The sequence below is a fragment of the Saccoglossus kowalevskii genome, chromosome 5 (genome assembly GCF_978046115.1).
Source record: "Saccoglossus kowalevskii chromosome 5, keSacKowa6.1, whole genome shotgun sequence".
In the NCBI taxonomy this organism is placed as follows: Eukaryota; Metazoa; Hemichordata; class Enteropneusta; family Harrimaniidae; genus Saccoglossus; species Saccoglossus kowalevskii.
Genome location: NC_140645.1, coordinates 26,232,047 through 26,241,061, shown reverse-complemented (window position 1 = coordinate 26,241,061; position 9,015 = coordinate 26,232,047).

The window sequence follows — 9,015 nt, the reverse complement described above, 5'->3', positions numbered from 1 at the left end:
TTTTGTGATGATATCTTCAATTCTCTATTTATTTTGGTGAATATTTTTGTAATTTTTGGTAAAAAGTGATATTTTCGACTTCTTGTTAAAAACTGTAAGTCCGATTGCTTTGATACTATTCATATTGTTCATTTTCTAATGATGTCTTCAGTTCTTTAATTGAAATGTGCATTGCTAACAGCGGAGCTATCTCAGCCGATAGGCTGCTTGTTTTTTATTTCAATTAAACTGCGATTTGGCTGTGACCATGCATTACTCATTATCGACTGTTTTACTTGAATTGGTTGATTGTCATAGTAACATACGCTAAGTACAATTAAACATCCAGAGTTGAACAGTAGTCATTTCTAACATGATTATTTAATTTAGTTTAATTCCTCCAGTTAAAAATTGAGTTTCCAAAATAAATAAATAATAATACGTACCCTCATGTATACTTCAAGTTTTCATTAAAACAAAGTCAAAGTCTTTGAAACTGCTTTACTGCCTGTTCGCCAATCCATTGCTCCAAAACACACCTTTAAATACTCATTTTCGCAGCATCGAGATGGCTCCGCCAACTCTTTTTAGTTCCGCTGTCGACTTTGTCGAGCGGAGCTCATCATATGAGTGATTGTCCGTCGTTCGTGTCAATGTTTTACATTTTCGACTTCTTCTTGAAAACTACAAGTCTGAATGCTTTGATACTTCGTGTATATGTACCTTGGGTAGACCTCTCTCAGATTTGTTCATTTCATAATGATATCTTTAATTTTCTAATTTTGGTGAATATTTTTGTCATTTTTGGTAAAAAGTGATATTTTCGACTTCTTGTTAAAAACGACAAGTTCAATTGCTTTGATATTACATATATAGGTACTACATGTGGACCACTCTCAAATTTGTTCATTTCATAATGATATCTTTAATTTTTTAATTTTGGTGAATATTTTTGTCATTTTTGGTAAAAAGTGATATTTTCAACTTCTTGTTAAAAACCACAAGTCCAATTGCTTTGATATTACATATATAGATACTACATATGGACCACTCTCAAATTTGTTCATTTCATGATGATATCTTAAATTCTCTAATTTTGATGAATATTTTTGTCATTTTTGGTAAAAAGTGATATTTTCTTCTTGTTAAAAACCACAATCATTTATGGTCAAAAATGATATTTTTGAATTCTTGTTGAAAACAGCATTGATACTATGCATATTGTTCATTTTCTAATGATATCTTCTGTTCTTTAATCGAAATGTGCATTGCTAACAGCGGAGCTATCTCAGCCGAGAGGCTGCTAGTTTTCATATTTTTATCGTATTTTTGTCACATACCTCATAATACACACGGTTTATTTATAGGAATATCTTTGAAATGTATTAAAAATCAGTCAAAAAATCAAAATAATTAAAAAGATTAATAATTATGAAAAAATATACATTCAGTTGATAATTTAGGATAACACGAGTGAGTCTGATTGCAAATGAATGACAAGGTTTCTTCTTGAGATGCATATTACGACTATATGTGTGTGAGTAAAGTTTAATTAACTGACACTACCGGTACAAGCTATAAATTCTCCAACATACATTGTATGTTCGTCACTTGGTATACATTCATGTTTGACTTATGCTTTGTTCTCATTAAATTGTAAAGTGCCTAAATTTCTAGCCATGAAAACATTGTTAGAAAAAGTGTCATTAGGTAAGGGAAAACCAAATCATGCTTACAATACTGCACTTTAGATACAAAAATTGCATAAATATGAGAAATTACAAATAGAAATATAAAGTTTGTGACCATATTAGATTGCAGAGTCATTTAATAAATTTGCTTTTTGTCAATACTAGATTAGTCTATTACTAATTACTGACCTTACTGACACTGCAAGTTCTTTCAGAAACAATTGACCTGGTCATATGACCAGTGATTTGCATATCTAATTTGAATTCATGTATTATGCATGTAGCAATACATATTTATAAAAATTCAGTTTGTGATCAGATGGAAGACGACATACTTGCAGCCATCTTGCTTTTTGTTCCAAGTAAATGCAATAAATGAAGGGGGGTATGTTTATTAGTGCAGTAAGGTGAATTTAATCTGTATAATATTTAATATTTTCTACATAATTTGTCATTAAAATTTGACTCATCATAAGTGTTTCATAATTTAGTACTAACTTTGCTGATTAGGTCAAAGGTTAAATTAGCTGTATTGGCCAATCACATCACAGACTTAAAGTGTGACGTCACTTTCAAAGTGTGTAATACAAAAAATATCACACGGAAAGTGCATAATACATGTGATAAAGTTCATTATGCAACTGTAATCTGCTGTGGATACAGTAAGCTAGAAATAGTGTAAACAAAAATAAAAGAAATACAACTAAAAAACTAAAAGGTCTGATAACTACAAATAAATAAAACAAGCAGCCTGTCGGTTGAGATAGCTCCGCTGTTAGCAATGCACATTTCAATTAAGAACTGAAAATATCATCATGAAATAACATTTGAGAGAAGACCATCTGTAGTACCTATATGTATATTATCAAAGCAATAACTTGTAGTTTTTAATGAGAAGTCGAAAAATATCACTTTTTACCAAAAATATTCATCAAAATTTGAAAATTGAAGATATCATCATGAAATGAACAAATCTGAAAGAAGACCATCTGTAGTACATATATGTGTAATATCAAAGCAATCAGATGTGTGGCTTTTAACAAGAAGTTGAAATATCCCTTTTTACCAAAAATGACAAAAATATTCATCACAATTAGAGAATTGAAGATATCATGAAATGAACAAATCTGAGACGTCGAACAGTAGTACCTATTCTGCAATAGTTTCTTTCGTTTTGGGTAGTCCAATTGCTGGCGTTGAAAGTCGTAATAGGTGGATTTTTCAATGAAACTACAAGTCCCCCAAAAATATTTGATGATCATTTTTTGAAATTTTGAACCCCAAATAAGGGCCCACCAGCTGTGAAATCGCCCTGGGCAATTTTTCAGATGGGCGAATTTACGACAGAATCCGGTAGTATTGTGTTCTTTTTGTACTAGGTATGCCTGCTTTTACCTTGCCTGTAACATCAAAGATGGAAGGGAAAGGTATATTAAGGGAAAAATTTCTGCTGTCTAGTTATATCGTCAGTGTCGTTGTCGCTTTACTAATTCTATTCCAAACTTGGTCACCTTATTCATCAGTATAAAGTCTTCCCAGAGTTTGAACAACAGATGTTCTGTATAAAAATATGCAAAAATTGAGAAAATTCTACTTGACTGATCACTGGTGATACACATTCAAAGGTCACTGATCTCAGTGGAAATGTGCATTGTTGTCTGTGTTTAATGAAGCAAATTATTTATCTTGTAATAATATCCTTGGTAATGTATCTCCCAAATACCATGGGAATACTGGACTGGGTTTCAAAACCAACTTATGGTGAGAGTTTTTGCACAGTCTGATACACATTTGCAAACCTAAAATCTTTACAGAAAAGAAGATAAGCACTCCTATGAATTGGGTGCCAAACTTTGTTCAAGATCTGAAGCTAATAGAAAATCTGTTTAGTCCAAAATTAGAAATCTAAAACAATACATGAAAAAATACATAAAAAGCAAGACATTGCATCCACATTTTGAAAAGAAAATTGTACTCAAAAATAGGTATTCTGTATTTGACAAACAGTTCATTCGACAAATGAAATTTCAATTTGTTTCAGCTATTAGAACAGAATAATAGAGCTTTTATAATAATAATAATAATTTAAAAACGCACTTTAAAAAAACAAAGATTGCAATGTTTGAAGATGTAGATTCTCAGGAGGCAACAGTACTGTTGACTTCCCCCTTCACTGGACACCAACTAACTATTTAAGTTGATTTGCATACAAAGCAGAACTTGCAACATGATAGAATACAGTAGTTACACAATGAATATAATAAGGCAGTTCATATTTGTCTCAGTGAATCATTAATTTTTGACAGACACCTGTACAAAATACTTGGGCAAAAGCCAGCTCAGATTTTCTGTTATCTTGCATGTTTTATGAATCTATTCACGTCTAAATGCAGCACTTTTTTAGCTCCACTGTCGACTTTGTCGAGCGGAGCTTATCATATGAGTGATTGTCCATCGTTGTCCGTGTCAATGCTTTACTTTTTCGACTTCTTCTTGAAAACTACAAGCCTGAATGCTTTGATACTTGGTGTATATGTACCTTGGGTGGACCTCTCTCAGATTTGTTCATTTCATTATGATATCTTTAATTCTCTAATTTTGATGAATATTTTTGTAATTTTTGGTAAAAAGTGATATTTTCGACTTCTTGTTAAAAACGACAAGTCCAATTGCTTTGATATATTATACATATAGGTACTACATGTGGACCTCTCTCAGATTTGTTCATTTTCTAATGATATCTTCTGTTCTTTAATTGAAATGTGCATTGCTAACAGCGGAGCTATCTCAGCCGATAGGCTGCTTGTAAATATTCATTATACATCATGTCATAGATATACAGATATATTGGTTTGACGATCCTATTAAAAATGGCCGAATGGTGGCCATTTTTGTGCTAAAAAATCATCAAAATTAGGCATTTCTAGTTTGTTTACAGATGGATTTTGTTCAAACTTGGTATATACATGTATGTTGGACATTATAGGACCTTGATGCACATCATTTTGTTTTTCAGATAAGATCCAAAATGGCCGACTGGTGGCCATTTTGTTTTAATGAATGTGGTTCTAGTGCCATATCTCTGACTTACTATGACTGATTATGTTCATATTTTAAATATTCGTTATACATGTATTCAAAATGGCTGATTTTATTTTAATTAATGCTGTTCCAGAGCAATCACTCTCAATACACGTTTGACAATCAGATACAAATGTCAATCATTTCAATGTTAAACAATCATCATAATCATATTCCTGGCATGTTTATATTCCACCTATATTACTATAAACAAAACTATATATCTGAAATTCGATAACTAACAGGGACTGTGCCATGCATGGCTTGTTTTATTAGTAACGAAAGTATATTCTAAAAGAAGTTTCAAATAAAAACGAACACAACTGCATTGCTTAGTAGCAAATGAACACGGTAGCGCAATCGGGTCATGCAATTCATTTAATTGTTATGAAATGCAAATAAATTTTAACTTATTTCATCGTAAGCGAATGGTTCCGGTCGCATTTTAAACCCTCAATGCTGTGGAAATGAATATCCGCCATGTTTTGATCTGGGACGGTGTTCTTTGACCTGGCAGGTCAAATCGCTAAATAACCAATCAAAATGATGGATGATGCCAACGTGTTCAAATTACCATGATAGCTCATTTAAATATGTTATTGTTATTGAAGGACACAGCATGGAAGAGATTTGCCGATGTTGTACAGTACAATCTTTTGGCTTGGATTTTGATGGGAAAGCGACATGATTTGTTTTTAAATAAAAAAATTAGTTGTTTTCAAAAAATGAACTGGGCATTTGAAGAATAGTTTAACATTGTTTACAGCTCATTGTCGAAACGAAGCTTACCCATTCATGGTAGTCACAATAAACATCATACTATTTTTTGCCATTTCAAATAAGACAAATTTTTAGGGGTATATCTTTTTCACTCATCCTCTACTTACATGTAGTTCTGATCACAAAGGTTGCATAATCTATTAGCAAGGGATATTCTTTCATGTCTGCCAGTCTCAATTTTCAAGTTATGGTCATGTGACACGGAATTTAGTTAAATTTTCAAGCATTTCAATATTTTGCAGGGTAACAAGGTAGGTTTCAAAAGAAAAAAATTGGTTTTTAATTCTCTGTATGTTCTTAATTTATATTTTTGACTCCCATGTGCGAAGCACAAAATGGGAGTCTTTGCAGTTAGTGTGTCTGTATGTGTGTATGTGTGTATGTGTGTATGTGTGTGTGTATGTGTGTCCGACTGTTCCACTGCTATCTCAAGAACCATACATCGGTTTTTGATGAAACTTGGTGCATAGATGCTCTGGGCCAATGCGCAGATTTGATTAGGTTTTGGTAAAAATCCATGCTCGTTAATTACCTAATTTGCATGATAATTAGCTAATTTTTAGCTGTTCTATGACTGTTCCACTGATATCTAAAGAACCACTCATTGGATTTTGATGAAACTTGGTACATAGATGCTCTGAACATATGCGCAGATTTGATTAATTTTTGGTAAAAATCTGTGCATATTAATTACCTAATTTGCATGATAATTAGCTATTTTTTTAGTGGTTCCATGACTGTTCCACTGATATCTAAACAACCACTCATTGGATTTTGATGAAACTTGGTACATAGATGCTCTGAACTAATGCTAGGTTTTGATTAGTTTTTGGTAATAATCCGTGGATACTAATTACCTAATTTGCATAATGATTAGTCAATTTTCGGTTTTTTCACTGATATCTCGAGTACTAATCATCACATTTCAATGAAACTTGGTACATAGATGTCATACGACACTGCACAGACCTGATAGTTTTTATGGTAATATCAGTACATATTAATTACCTAATTTGCATAATTAATTAATTTTCAGCATTTGATATAAGTAGTTAGCATTACATTTCAATGAAACTTGGTACTTACATACTCAAGAACTACGCAGAGATTGATTGTTTTCGATAAATATTTGTGCATATTAATCACCTAATTTGCATAATTAGTTAATTTTCAGCTTTTCCACGGGTATTTCAAGTACTAATCATCGCATTTCAATGAAACTTGGTACATAGATCCTTTAGGACTATGCAGAGACCTGATTAGTTTTAGGGTAAATAATTGTGCATATTAATTACCTAATTTGCATAATTAATTTTCAGGTACTAAACTCTCAGGTACTAAACATCACATATCAATGAATGTACATGGATGCTGTAGGACAATAGACAGACCTGAATAATTGTGGGTTAAAATCTGTACATATTAATTACCTAATTTGCATAATTAACCAATTATAAGCTTTCACACTGATATCTAAAGAACCGTAAAAACTCCAAAATTTCGACCGGTTTTAAATAATTGGTGTTAGAAATGTGACGTGTTTTTAGAGTCAAAATTAAGGTGCATTTTCGGACGGTCGAATTTTTCAGAAAAGAAATCAGCAAATGAAAAAATTGGGATGATAGACAGTGTGCTTCATTAGTTTTTAAAAAATGCAATGTCCGTCAATTGACGTAAACTTCCTCATGTTTCACGGTAAAAGCAAAGGTCGTGGCCGAGTTGTAACTCAAAATCTAAACAAAGTCATCAATCAGTGAGTATTATGACAAGCAAAACAAAACATCAAGACGCGGAGAAGAGGTCAGCACAAAACTAATAGGTCAAAAGACAAAGCTGTCTCGCACTACCTCGGAAAACTTGCGAATGTTCGAAGTACAGGTACCCATTGGACAAAAGATACATGGAAGTTTAGTAAACTATCTCCCCGACCCAGTGCAATGTATCCGGTTAGAATCAAAGCTCACGTGTCCCTTATTTGAGGGACCAAATTCTGCCGTAAATTGGCCCTTGGATTAAAAAATAAAATGGGATTTAAGAAAATAAAATGGGACTTTTAAGGTGTATTTTGGCGTCATTTTTCGGACATTTCAATCAATCCTGCCGGCTAAAATAGAGTAAGTTTTACCGTAGTCATTGACGTCTGTCTATTCAAGAGTACACGTGTATGATTTTTATCGTGACTAGCGTGAGCGGGTAAGCTTCGTTTCGAGAATGAGCTGTTATCACTGTGAACAATGTTAAATTATTCTTCAGATGACCAGTTTATTTTTTAAAAACAACAAATTTTTTTATTTAAAAAAAATCATGCCGTTTTCGCATCAAAATCCAAGCCAAAATATCGTACTACAACATCAATCTCTTCCACATTGCGTTCAATAACATTAACATATTTAAATAAGCTATGGTAATTTGAACACGTTGGCATCATCCAGCTTTTTTATTGGTTAATTAGCGATTTGACCTATTTGACCTAAGAGAACATGGCGGATATCCTACAGCATCAAACGTTTATACGAGACCGGAATCATTCGCTTACGATGAAACTAAGTTGACTTTTATTTGTATTTCATAACCATTCATTTATTTTGTGTATATTATTATAATCACTACTGAGTACAGTAATAATCAACAATTCAGAAACGCAGCATGCCGAGATTTTTATGTTCGTTTTTATTTGAAACTTCGTTTATTTAGAATATATTTTCGTTACCAATAAAATAAAAATCTCTCAGTCAATCAGGAACCCGGATTCATGCCTTCGAGGAAGGTCCCGTTTGAACGCTCACATCGTTTTTTTTTCGTTTGGGGGAAAACTAAAACTGGTCGCAATTTTCGAATAAGAATGAGTCGGCAATTTTTAGTGGAGTCAAAAATTTGGAGGTAAATAAAACACCGAAACCCGGCAAACAAATAGGAGGTCGAATTTTTAGAGGGGTCGAAATTTTGGAGTTTTCACGGTACTAATTATTCCATTTCAATGAAACTTAGTACAAAGATGCTCTAGGACAATGTACAAACCTAATTAGTTGGGGGTAAAAATCTGTTCATATTAATTCCCTAATAAGCATAATAATTCATAATTTTTTGGTTCTAATCACATTTCAATTAAACTTGGAGACATAGATTTTCTGTTACATTGCGCAGACCTCATTAGTTTTACACTCAAATCTGGTCATATTAATTTTCTTATTTGCATAATTAGTTTTCAGCTAAGTAATTTCGAATTATATTTAATGTGTCTCCAATACTCTCAACACATGGGAGTTCTTTCTAAGCTTTCTTTGATTTCATTTTGTTCTCAAATAGCAAACCAATCAGTACCCGAGTCGGCCTGGCTGGGAAATTTTCAGTTGCTTTCGCGAACGATACAAATACAACTATAGATTTGAAGTGTTGTTCAGAATTTAATAATAGTTAATACTGGTTGTATTTTTACACTTTACTATCAAAACCACCATTTCGACCACTCATGTGTCAATGATCA